The following is a 13,505-nucleotide window of genomic DNA, read 5'->3' as shown; positions in this document are numbered from 1 at the left end:
AGTGCACAAAATTTGTGCACTGGTAGGGTCCCTAGAGGCTGCCAACTGGGTACTCCCTCCCCCTGGCTGCCTGCCGCTGCCAGGGCCCTCCCTTCCCCCGGCTGGCCCCGCCCCCTGGTCGAACTCCTGGATGAACTCCCAGTTGAGGGGACAATTTGCATACTATGCTTTTATTACATAGGATAGCCCTCCTGGTACAAAGGTACTGGCAAAAAAGTCTTTTCTACCACATGTACCTGAAATACTAAAATTAAAGAAACTGTAAAATTTGTCCCCAAAGAGTGTTACATTCTGTCTTCAATAAATAAAATATAATTTCCAGATAACCTATACCTATAAAAGTCACATAACAATTAATCACACTTTCTAATTAAGTTGAATTCAATTTTTTCATGTTTACTAGATGTATACCTGAATATCTTCATATATATTTACAAAACTCCTTAAATTTACATTAACTTACCAGAAATGTATTTCCTCTACCATGGACTGTCTGAACAGTGTGTGGCTCTGAAGTACAGTCTTTGGTTGGAGTGGAACACTTGGGATCCTTTGCATTAAGCATATGCATAAGCTTGTTTTCTGCATCGTTGCAAAATCTGTCAATATTCTAAAAATAAATTGAAAAAGCTGTTTTATAAAATGCAAACTCATCTATTCATGTTTTTAGAAAGTATTACCTTTAAAGCCAGAACTAAAATATTCAGACCAGAAAGAAAGAATGAGACATCCCAAATTTGATAGCAACTGTCAAACTATGCTAATGCAAAAATGCAGAACCAACATCAGTGCTTCAGCAGAGCTCAATTGTTGGAGGGAAGAGGGAGAGTGTCTATATGCATCAGGGAAGGAGAGAGATAAAAACCATTCCCAGCCATCTAGTTTAATTAGCAAGATATACTATGATTCAGGAATTGGAAGACTGGGACTCAAGTTCTACCTCTATTTACTACTAATAGCTGTAAATCATCCAACATCTACAGAGCAGTCCTCAGATTAGGAGTAAAATAAGAGAACCGTTTCACGTCTATTCCAAGGATTAACTGAAATAACATGTTGTTTCAGAAGTCACAAATGGTCAAGTATCAACAAGTTCATATGGTTTAACCTAATTCATTAAAGTATTTTGTAAAACTTTCAAATAAAAGTAAATAAAAGGTATCTCTGAACTGTCCTTGAATGGTCTCAGAGAAAGCTGGGATGTAAACAGTAGGTTCTCTGTATGAGAGTAAAGTAATGAAGTAACTTCACACCTCAACTCCTCCCCGCCCCCCAACTTAGAAAACAAATCAAATGTTATCTTCACTGTATGTATTAAGTTTTTAGGTAAATATTACACAAACTTACTATACACAGCTAACTACTCTAATACTTTTAAAATGTGATTTATATCAATTTTGAATAACACATTTCAAACATTAAACTATAGGACTAAGAGGCTTATCTTTTATATATTATTTAATAGTTAGGAATTTATAAAATCCAAAATTTTATTGGGAGGTAGCACTGCATAGTAGTTAATAGTTGCATTCTGTATTCAGGTGGCTTAAATATGAATCCTGGTTCTACCAACTTGGCTGTGTGACTTAACCTCTATTTCTCATAAGAAAAATGGAAAAAGTCCCCTACCTCATCATGTTAGGCTTAGAACAAGGCCTGACACACAGTGAGCACTTCAATAAACTTTAGCTAATGTGATGTATAAATAGATCACAGCAAAAATGTGTATGGTCCAAGGTAAATAATTTTAGTATTCTTCTACTTGGGCCTATTTCATCATAAAAGCAGATATAAATTGTATAAAATACTAGGTATGGAATTTAAAATGTAAATTTGAAACCTACATATTATTAACTAATTATACTACCAGCTAATATGAACTACATGTTATTCTCACCAATTTCCAGTTTGCCTACACATGGTCTGTAGCTTGAACATCCTTCTTACCATCTCTCCTCAGTTCCTCAGGTTCTGAGCAATTAACGTATGCTAAAAACCTCACCTGACATTATATCTCAACATCCAATTTTTAGAAACACTGCCACTCCTTTGATATTTGACTCTCAAACTATTTGGAAAATACCAAAAAGTGTGGTAATGCTCAAAACGAATTTTACCTCAATAGTATTTTTCATTTTGTGGAATGTCTCTTGAAAATGGCTCTCCTTTGGATTGGCAGAAAACATGGAAAAATCTCCAGCATATAAAGTAGGAATTTCTGATTTGGATTCTGGTCGCCACTGGAGATTGCTCGCAGCAATTAACATGTGAGGTTTAATTAGGTCTTCATTAAGATCTATCCAAAACTTGATTGCTAGTAAGTTATGGCATTCATCAGACAAATAGACCAAAGGAGCAAGACCTAAAATGAGAACAAACAAAACAACCCCATTTCATTATATATGTGAGATAAATTAAAAAATGCAAGGAACCTCTAATATGGCCATTTATTTTGGTATGCTAATGGTAAAAACAACTAGCTAAATTTAGAGAAAGCTCAGGATTTCCAAAATGACCTGTTTCTTATAGTGTTAAAATTTCAATGCCAGAGTGACAACACATTCTGTTCCTGAGGCCATAGGAAGCAGGCGTCTGGTACATAGCTGATGGGAACCCTCTGGAGAAAAACTGGGGAATACCCAGCAAAGCGACATACGCACACCTTTCACCTGGCAATACCACTTCTAGTTCTCTACTTCCAATGATAGTAAAATACACATGAAAAAGGTTGATGAAAATGCATGTATGAGGTTACTCATTGAAGCACTGTTTGTAATTATAAAGTACTAATAGCAACCTATTGTAGCTCATGCCCAGAGAGTGATTAGGTAAACCATGGCACATCCTTACAATGGAGTACTATGCAGCTGACAACAGGAAAAGGAAGATCTCTTATCAGTGATTTCCAAACATACTGTTAGGTGAAAAAGAAAAGCACTAAGGAAAGACTAGGGCTATAAAGAAAGGCTAGAGATATCTCCTAAAAGAAAGAATCCTATCTAATAAAAGAGAAACATGGTAATTAGCCGTACCTCCGCTACCCTTCCCATTGGCTAATCAGGGTGATATGCAAATTAACTGCTAGCCAAGATGGTGGCCGGCAGCCAGGAAGCTTGAAGCGAACATGAGGCTTGCTTGTTCAGTGATGGAGGACTCCAATGTTCCCCGCCTGCCGCTGCCGGACTCTGAGCTTGCAGTTTGAAACAGTGTTACAAATATAGAAGCTAAACAAAACCCCAGAAACCTGCTTTCAGCCAGCCGGGATCTCAGAGCTGGAGTTGAAACAGTGTTTCGATTATAGAACCCAAACAAACCAGACACCTGCTTTCAGCAGCGGAGGCCTCAGAGCTGGAGCCAAGCCTCAGAGCTAAAGCTGGCCCAGAATAAAAAAAGAAAAGAAAAAAAGGAGCGGTTGGGAGCTTCAGTCACCCGCCAACCTGAAAACAGGCCTCAGCCCCTTACCCAGACTGGCCAGGCACCCCAGTGGGGACCCCCACCCTGAAGGGTGTGTGACCAGCTGCAAACAGCCATCAGCCCCTCACCCAGGCTGGCCAGGAACCCCAGTGGGGACCCCCACCCTGATCCAGGACACCTTTCAGGGCAAACCAGCCGGCCCCCACCCATGCACCAGGCCTCTATCCTATATAGTAAAAGGGTAATATGCCTCCCAGCACCGGGATCAGCGGAGCCACGAGGCCTCCCAGCACCGGGATCAGCGTGACGGGGCAGTACCCAAACCCCCTGATCGCCCTGCGGCTCTGTGTGTGACAGGGGGCGGGGCCACAACCTCCCTATCTGCCCTGTTCTGTTCGTGACAGGGGAAGGCACCCCAACCCCCTGATCAGCCCTGCTCTGTGCCTGATAGGGGGGAGCTCCCCAACCCCCAGATCGCCCTGCGGCTCTGTGTGTGACAGGCTGTGGTGCCCCAACCCCTCCCATGGGCTTTGCTCTGTGTGTGACGGGGTAGAGCCATAACCTCCCCATCAGCCCTGCCCTGAGTGTGACAGGGTGCGGCGCCCCAACCCCCTGATCCGCCCTGCTCTGTGTGTGACAGGGGGCAGTGCCCCAACTCCCCTATTGGCCCTACTTGTGAGTGACAGGGGGGAGCTCCTCAACCCCCTGATGGGCCCTGCTCTGTGCGTGACAGGGGGGAGCTCCCCAACCCCCTGATGGGCCCTGCTCTGTGCGTGACAGGGGGGAGCTCCCCAACCCCCTGATCGACCCTGCTCTGTGCGTGACAGGGTACGGAGCCCCAACCCCCCTGATGGACCCTGCTCTGTGAGTGACAGTGGGCAGCGCCCCAACGCCCTGATTGGCCCTGCTCTGTGCATGACAGGGGGTGGCGCCGCAACCTCCCCATCGACCCTGCCTTGAGTGTGACAGGGGGCGATGCCCCAACTCCCCAATCGGCCCTGCTCTGAGCCCGACCAGGGGCTGCACCTAGGGATTGGGCCTGCCCTCTGCCACCCGGGAGCAGGCCTAAGCCAGCAGGTCATTATCTCCCGAGGGGTCCCAGACTGCGAGAGGGCACAGGCCGGGCTGAGGGACTCCCCACCTCCCCACCAAGTGCACAAATTTTTGTGCACCGGGCCTCTAGTAAAATATAAGCAAATATATAGGTATCTGACCATTTGTACAAAACATACAGGAAGATAAACCAGAAACTACAGGGATTGAGTATAGGTGGGGGGAAAAAGGACCAGCACTGGGTCAGCAGGGATGAGGGGGGAGTGACACTTCCCTGGTTTGTCTTTCTGTGAAGTTCTGACTCCGTGGAGGACAATGATATTCCACATATTTTTCATTTATCCCCCAAACAGACAGAACGAACCAGTTACAAGGAAATCCAAGTTGGAACATAAACATATTTCTTAGCTCTTTACGCTTGAAAGGGCATACAAGCAATGATGCCACTGTAGTAAGGAGCATATCTAGCAATTAGATTTTGGTTCTAAATATCATTTTCTCAGGAAAAAAAAAAAGAAAGAAAGAGGATCCAAGGTTCTCTTGGAGAGGTACAACAGGTCCTCAAATAAGGTCATTTTGTTCAACACTGTTTCATTGTAACGTTGATGAGATGCTATAGGAACTTAACTCTTGTTTGTATCAACAGGCTTGTGGTAAAACTAGTTTTGCTATGTTTTTTGCTTAAATTTGCCAAACCTACTGACATTAAATGAGGACTCACTTTAGCTGATTCCCAAACTGGGGCAGGGAACTTATAAGGTGAGCCTGGAACATCTTATGATGCCAAACAAAGGAAGGAAGTGCTCAAAAAATACAGGAATCAACCTGAAAAAACTCCTAATGGCCCAAACTTAAACAACAGGAGTGATAAAGGTACTGAATTTTAACCCATAAGAATAAAATAACTTCATAAGTCCATACTGATATAAATGAAATAAATAAATGGGGGAGAGGGCAGCTCTTCCTCACAGTAGAATTCCAAAGAATGTAGAAGGAAAAAAGAAAAAAAGAAAACCACCATTAGGCAAATACCACAGTAACAAACTGCTACAAACAAAAATCAACTGAAGGATGCTAAATGAATGGGTGAAAGTTTGCGGTAAAGTAGGATGTGAACCTCCTCCAAGATATTTATTAACTACTAGAGGCCTGATGCACGAAATTTGTCATAAAGGCAGAGGTTTCATATCTAGATCACACTGTCCTTCCTTCCCCCGGATTCCGGCACCAGCTTCCCTCTGGCACTCAGGACCCAGGCTTCCCTTGTAGCCCCGTTTCTTCTGGAAGGACGCCGGGTCTAAATGGCATATTACACTTTTATTATTATAGACAAAGGGAAAGTCAGTTATTTACAGGTAAGAAACCCAGCAGACACCGTCTGAACCAATTAAGGTTGTTGCTATTACCAGCAATAAAAAATACCAATATCACTGACCCCTTGATACGATGTAGAGAAGAAAAAAAAATATAATTTCCATGGTAACTCTGCCAAAAATGTATAACTTCAACCATGAGAAGACATCAGACAAATCCAAATTGAGGGAAATGCTACAAAATAATTGATCAGTCCATTCAAAAGTGTCAAGATCATGAGGAAATGTTAAAGACTAGAGAAAACTAAGGAGAAATAATGATTAAATAAAAGTGGGATCTGGGATAGAAAATGGAAAGTAGAGTAAAAACTTCAAATAAATCTAAAGTTTAGGCAATAATATTGTACCAATGTTTACTTCCTGATTCTAATAACTGTACTATGGTTATGCAAGATGTTAAAAGTACGGAAAACTGGCTGAGGGATATTTGGAAACTATTATTTTTGCAATTTTTCTGAAGGTCTAAAATTAGTTCAAAATAAAAAGTTAAAAAATTTTCAGTGTTGCCTGGCCGATGTTGCAAGTGCTTGAGCGTCAACCGATGAACCAGGAGGTCACAGTTCAATTCCCGGGCAAGAGCACATGCCAGGGTTTCAGGCTTGATCCCCAGTAGGGGGTGTGCAGGAGGCAGCTGATAGATGATGTTTTTATCTCTCTCCTCCTTCCTTTCTGAAATAAAAAAATATACTTAAATTTTTTTTCAGTGCACAAAGCGTAAAGGGACAATTACATAAGCCAGGATAGGACTGAGGCTAGGAAAGTCTAGGCACTAAACATTCAGTCTTACTACTATTTACAGTGTCTTGTTTCTGCTGCCTTGAGAATTACATTTCCCTTATAAATAATAGGAATGAAAAGAACTGCCGTTCTCAGATAATGATTCGTTTATCCTGTTGCAAATGAGTTATCCCTTTCACTTTTCAAATTTATCAGATTGATTTAATATATTTTAATCTTAAGTTTCCCAAGCACGTTCCATTTTCTAATTTTAGAATTTGCTTCTATGTTCAAAACTTGATTACAGTACTGTCCTTCTCCCAAATGTCCTTCTTTAAAATATCATGTTTCCCCCCAATTACAAAAGTAATACATGCTTATTAAAAAACATTTAGAAGGGGGCGTCAGTCGGGGAAAAAGGAGACCTGTAATACTTTAACCAATAATAAAAATAAAATGAAAGGTAACATAAAATAAATTTTAAAAAATGGTAGGGTAAAAAAACCCCACAACATTTAGAAAATGTAAAATATAAAAATAAACTTATAGTGTAGTTTCCTCATTTAATTTTTTCTCCACAAGCAGAGGTCACACTGTCCCTCTTACCTCTGTGTCGTGCATAAAGTCCAGGGTCAATTATTTAAAACTCCACCCTTTGCATACACCCACAAATTCTTTTCCCTCTTGCTTTGTAGTATTCACCTGCCTATTCTACCAGTTTGGTTAAATCCCACTTTCTACCTACTTCATGCCTCCACCATGACAGCCAACATGGTTGAAAAAATACCACACCAACCATGATGAACAGTTCCATTTCATATTCATGAACATGGACTCCTGTGGGCCCTGGCAGCAAAAGTATCCACCCAGTATATCCCCTCTGCCATTTTCTTGAAGGATGATTTCATACCTTTTCCTCCATTCTGACTGCTAGTGGTGACTTTGTTCCCTACTTCAGTGAGGACACAGAGGCAAACAGAGGAGAGCTGCCATGAGTTTTGACTTACACATCACCTCTTCCACTTCAAGCACACATTACTTCACCCCTTTTCCTCCAACTATGGAGAACTGTCTCTGCTACCAGCTGAGGCCGATCTCCCCATATTCCCCCAAGGTACCATCCCAACGTGGCAACTAAAGGACTGTGCTCCACAACTGGCCCATCTATATGGGAGCCTCTCATACACAGACAGTATCTCATCAGTATGCTCTCAGCACTTTCATCTGAAAACATAAATACTCTCTTATTCCCAATTTCCCTTCTAGCTATTGCTCCATATGTCTTCTTCGCTTTAAGCATGGTATCCCTGAAATGCCCACATTCACTCTTGCTATTGCTCTCCTGTCTTCTTGCCCCACTTCATTCAGTCTTTTCCACCACTCACCAAAAGACTCCTCCATGGTGTTAAAGCCAATAATCAATGCTCAGCCCTAACCTCACTTTCTATGCTACCAAATGCCAGCAGACAGTCACTCATGCTCACCTGTCAGAAATCCTCCTTTTCTCAGGGCTTCCACATAGTTTACTCTGAGGATCCCTCCCACTCCTCTTGTCTCTCTTACTGGCCCCTTTCCATGTCCTCTGCTTCAAGGCATCAGAGTGCATGAGTCACTTCTCTATCTCCTCTCACAACTCGGCCAGTTTCACAGCATTAAATGCCACCTGGATGTTGACTTCCCAATTTATACTTTCAGCCAAGATCATTCCCCTGAACAGACTCCTGTATCCAGCTGTCAAGTAGAACTCTCTACCTAGATTAAGCACCTAAAACTTAACTGTCCAAACTGAGCTCTGCCCTTCCCCACAGACCTGCTTTTCCTTGCAGTCTTCCCCTCTCAGTGAAAGACAACTTTTTTCCAGGTGCTTAGACCAAAAACCTTGGCACTGACTCCTCTCTTCAACCCCATAGTGTCCTTCTACCTTCAAAATACAACCAGACCAGCCAGTGTGGTTCAGTGGTTAAACGCCATCCCATGCACCAAGAGGTCACTGGTTTGATTCCTGGTCAGGGCACATGCCTGGGTTGTGGGCTTGATCCCTGGTAGTGATGGGGGGATCGTGCAGGAGGTGGAAGATCAATGTTTCTATCTCTCTCCCTTTTTCCTCTCTCTTATTCTCTCTCTAAAATTCAATAAAAACATATTTAAAAATATATATAACCAGAATCTGACTACTTCTGACCACTCCCATTGCTTTTGTCTGGTCTAAACTGTTAACATCATCTCTTGCCTCAATTCTTCAATAGCTTCCAGCTGTTTCCCCTGTTTGTACCCTCATGTACCCTAGAGTCTATTCTCAATACAGCAGGCCAGGTAATCCCCTGAAAACCTAGTCAGGTGTTGACACTCCTCCTATCACTTTGAGAAATAAAGTTGAATTCCATACAAGGACCACCACACAGTCTGGTCCTTCAATGCCTCTATCCCACCTGTGAGTACTCACTCCCTGGCCTCTGCCAATGCTTGAAAGCATCAGATTTTATCATGACCATTTCTTATGCCTGGACTGTTTCTACCCAAGATGTCCACATGCCTCCCTCCCTCTGTTTCTTCAAGTCTCACTCAACTGTTAACTTTGCAGTGAGGTCTTTTCCTCACCTCCCTATCTAAAGCCACATTTCTCTTTCCTGCCCCCTGATACTACCCCAGTAAGAGCTTAGCACTTACTAAGAAAAATAGAAATGCTACTTATTTATTTTATTTGTGATCTCCCTCCCCAACCCCCTGTAACATAAGCTCCACAAAGGCAGGGATTTTTGCCTGTTTTGTTCATTGCTACTCACCCAACATTTACAACAGAACGTGTGGAATGTGTGGCAAATGTCACCAAGTCTGATCAAGATGAAATGAAATACTATGAAAAAAATGTAGCATATTAACATACTACAGGCAAAGAAAACCCACAAAGCACCAAAACACAATTAACCAAACAAAACCCATTTTAAAAAAGGAGAAAAGAGCCCTAGCTGGTTTGGCTCAGTGGATAGAGCATTGGCCTGTGGATTGAAGGGTCCCAGGCTCAATTCCTGGTCAGGGCACATGCCCGGGTTGCGGGCTCAATCCCCAATGTGGGGCATGTAGGAGGCAGCCAATCAATGATTCTCTCTCATTATTGATGTTTCTATCTCTCTCTCCCTCTCCCTTCCTCTCTGAAATCAATAAAGGTATTTTTTTTTTTTTTTTTTTAAAAGGGGAAGGTGTTTCGGAGAACCAAGATGGCGGCATAGGTTAATGCCGGAGTTTGCCGCCTTGAACAACTACTTCAAAAGTGAAACTAAAAGACAGAACGGACATCACCAAGAACCACAGGAACGCTGGCTGAGTGGAAGTCCTACAACTAGGAGGAAAGAGAAACGCATACGGACACTCAGAGGAGGCGCAGTGCTGAAGTCAAATTCTGAGGTGCGGAGTGCGCGGAGCGGGCTGGCGGCGGAGGGCGCGGTTGGCGTTTTCAATCGGGAGGGAGTCTCAGACTCTGAGCTCCAGATACGGGCGAGTCTCTAGGGACCCTGACTCAAACGGGAGAAGCGGGACTGTCTGGCTTCGGTCAGAGCGAGTGCAGCTTTCTCTCCGAGCTTTGCAGTGAGTGCTGGGACTCAGGGAGGCAGAGCCCCTGGGGACAGGACTGAGAGCCGCCATAACTGCTCTCTCCGGCCCACCCTGTTGATCCTGTGCGACCCGCCCTGCCCAAGCCCTGCACAGAGGCATTTGCCGGATAGCCTCAGGCAAATGCCAGATTAGCACCTCCCTAGAGGACAGAAGTTCTCTCACTGCTGACACAGCTGATTCTCATAGCCACTTGGCCTGGAGGTCAAACCCTCCCTGGTATTAGCTACAACAAGGTTTAACTATAAGACTGCGCACAAAGACCACTAGGGGGTGCACCAAGGAAGCATAACAAAATGCGGAGACAAAGAAACAGGACAAAATTGTCAATGGAAGATATAGAGTTCAGAACCACACTTTTAAGGTCTCTCAAGAACTGTTTAGAAGCCGCCGATAAACTTAATGAGATCTACAAGAAAACTAATGAGACCCTCGATGTTATATTGGGGAACCAACTAGAAATTAAGCATACACGGACTGAAATAACGAATATTATACAGACTCCCAACAGCAGACCAGAGGAGCGCAAGAATCAAGTCAATGATTTGAAATGCGAGGAAGCAAAAAACACCCAACCGGAAAAGCAAAATGAAAAAAGAATCCAAAAATGCGAAAATAGTGTAAGGAGCCTCTGGGACAGCTTCAAGCGTACCAACATCAGAATTATAGGGGTGCCAGAAGATGAGAGAGAGCAAGATATTGGAAACCTATTTGAAGAAATAATGACAGAAAACTTCCCCCACCTGGTGAAAGAAATGGACTTACAGGTCCAAGAAGCGCGGAGAACCCCAAACAAAAGGAATCCAAAGAGGACCACACCAAGACACATCATAATTAAAATGCCAAGAGCAAAAGATAAAGAGAGAATCTTAAAAACAGCAAGAGAAAGAAACTCAGTTACCTACAAGGGAATACCCATAGGACTGTCAGCTGATTTCTCAACAGAAACTTTGCAGGCCAGAAGGGAGTGGCAAGAAATATTCAAAGTGATGAATACCAAGAACCTACAACCAAGATTACTTTATCCAGCAAAGCTATCATTCAGAATTGAAGGTCAGATAAAGAGCTTCACAGATAAGGAAAAGCTAAAGGAGTTCATCACCACCAAACCAGGATTATATGAAATGCTGAAAGGTATCCTTTAAGAAGAGGAAGAGGAAGAAAAAGGTAAAGATACAAATTATGAACAACAAATATGCATCTATCAACAAGTGAATCTAAGAATCAAGTGAATAAATAATCTGATGAACAGAATGAACTGGTGATTATAATAGAATCAGGGACATAGAAAGGGAATGGACTGACTATTCTTGGGGGGGAAAAGGGTGTGGGGGATGCGGGAAGAGACTGGACAAAAATCGTGCACCTATGGATGAGGACAGTGGGTGGGGAGTGAGGGCGGAGGGTGGGGCGGGAACTGGGAGGAGGGGAGTTATGGGGGGGAAAAAAGAGGAACAAATGTAATAATCTGAACAATAAAGATTTAATTAAAATTAAAAAAAAAATAAAAAAATTAAAAAAGGAGAAAAGAACACAGTAAAGAACATGGCCCATAAGAAAACAAAACTGAAATAAAAGAAGGCAGTTTCTAAATCCTTCAAAACTGATTCATGCTAATGAGCTTAATTAAGAACATACATCCATGGTGGCGGGGGCTGAAGCAGAGGCAGTTAGGGCCGATCAGGCTGGCAGGGGAGCATTAGGGGGCGATCAGGCTGGCAGGGGAGCAGTTAGGGGGCGATCAGGCTGGCAGGGGAGCAGTTAGGGGGCAATCAGGCCAGCAGGGGAGAGCAGTTAGGGGCGATCAGGCTGGCAGGGGAGAGCAGTTAGGAGCCAGTGGTCCCGGATTGTGAGAGGGATGTCCGACTGCCGGTTTAGGCCCGATCCAGCAGTCGGACATTCCCTGAGGGGTCCCAGATTGGAGAGGGTGCAGGGCAGGCTGAGGGACACTCCCTCCCACCCATGCATGAATTTCATGCACAGGGCCTCTAGTTAATAGAAGACTCTGTGCATAATCTCAGAGCTTAGCTGGTCCCTGACACTTCATAGTACTTAGGGAGATAAGAGTACGGCTTTGTAGATAGGACATATGGAAAGAGGTAAGGAAAGAGGAGTGTGCAATGTCATAATTAAGGAATAAAATATAGATGAACTTGGCTGAGATGTTGGGAGTAGTAAAAATGGAATCTGACACTGCAAAGGTATTTCTTTGTCATTTAAAATCATTTATTTCTTGCCTGGCCCAGTGTGAATCAGTGGTTGAGCACTGACCCATGTACCAGGAGGTTGCCAGTTCAATTCCTGGTCAGGGTACATGTCCTGGCTGCAATTGCGAGCTCCATCCCCAGCAGGGGATGTACAGGAGGCAGCCTATATATGTTGATGTTTCTCTCGGTCATTGATGTTTCTGTCTTTCTATCCCTCTTCCTTCCCCTCTCTCTAAAATCAATTAACAAACATAAAAAAATTATTTATTCCTCAAAAAATTAAAAATAAAAATACCATATGATCCACCATTTTCATTTCTGGGTATATACCAGAAGGAAATAAAATCACTATGCTAAAGAGATACCTATAACCCCTATGTTCATTGCAACGTCACAGCAGCCAAGACAGGGAAACAACCTATGTGTCTGCTGAAGGGTGAACAGATACAAAAAAAGAATAAAAAAATATGTGGTGTATACTAAAGAAAATCCTGCCATCTGCAACAATACAGATGGACCTTGAGGGCATTCTGAAAAGTGAAATAAGTTGAGAGAGTAAGACCAATACTGTATGACCTCACTTATATGTGGAATCTCAAAAACAAAAAACAGAAACAGAAACAAAAACTCATAGGAAAAGAGATCAGACTTCCTGTGCAGGAAGGAAATCTGCCCTCTGTCCTTCCAGGCCTCTTTGCTATACAGTCTTGAAAAGATAGTCTGAGATAATACTACCACATATGTAAAAATACCATGAGAATTGCCCTCCAACATGAGAAATAATGGGACATACAGAAAACAGCCAGCAAGATGGTAAATTTTAATCTAACCTTACCAATAATCACATTAAAGATGACCAGATTAAACAAAGATAGAGACTGTCAGATTGGATAAGAAAGCAAGACCCAACCATACTGTTTATCAGAAATACACTTTGAATATAAAGACATCAATAGGTAAAAAATAAAGGAATGGAAAAAGATATATACGATGCAAACTAACACTAATGGTAAAAAAGTTGGAATAGCTATATTAAAAAAAGTAATTTTTAGAACAATGGATATCATTAGGGATAATGAGAGATACTGCAAAGGAAAAAAACACACCCAAAACCAAAGCTGGAGACAGGCTTGAA

Source organism: Myotis myotis, unplaced genomic scaffold (assembly GCF_014108235.1).
Source record: "Myotis myotis isolate mMyoMyo1 unplaced genomic scaffold, mMyoMyo1.p scaffold_m19_p_3, whole genome shotgun sequence".
In the NCBI taxonomy this organism is placed as follows: domain Eukaryota; kingdom Metazoa; phylum Chordata; class Mammalia; order Chiroptera; family Vespertilionidae; genus Myotis; species Myotis myotis.
The sequence above is the reverse complement of the archived record's forward strand: the minus strand, read 5'-3'. Positions refer to the sequence as shown.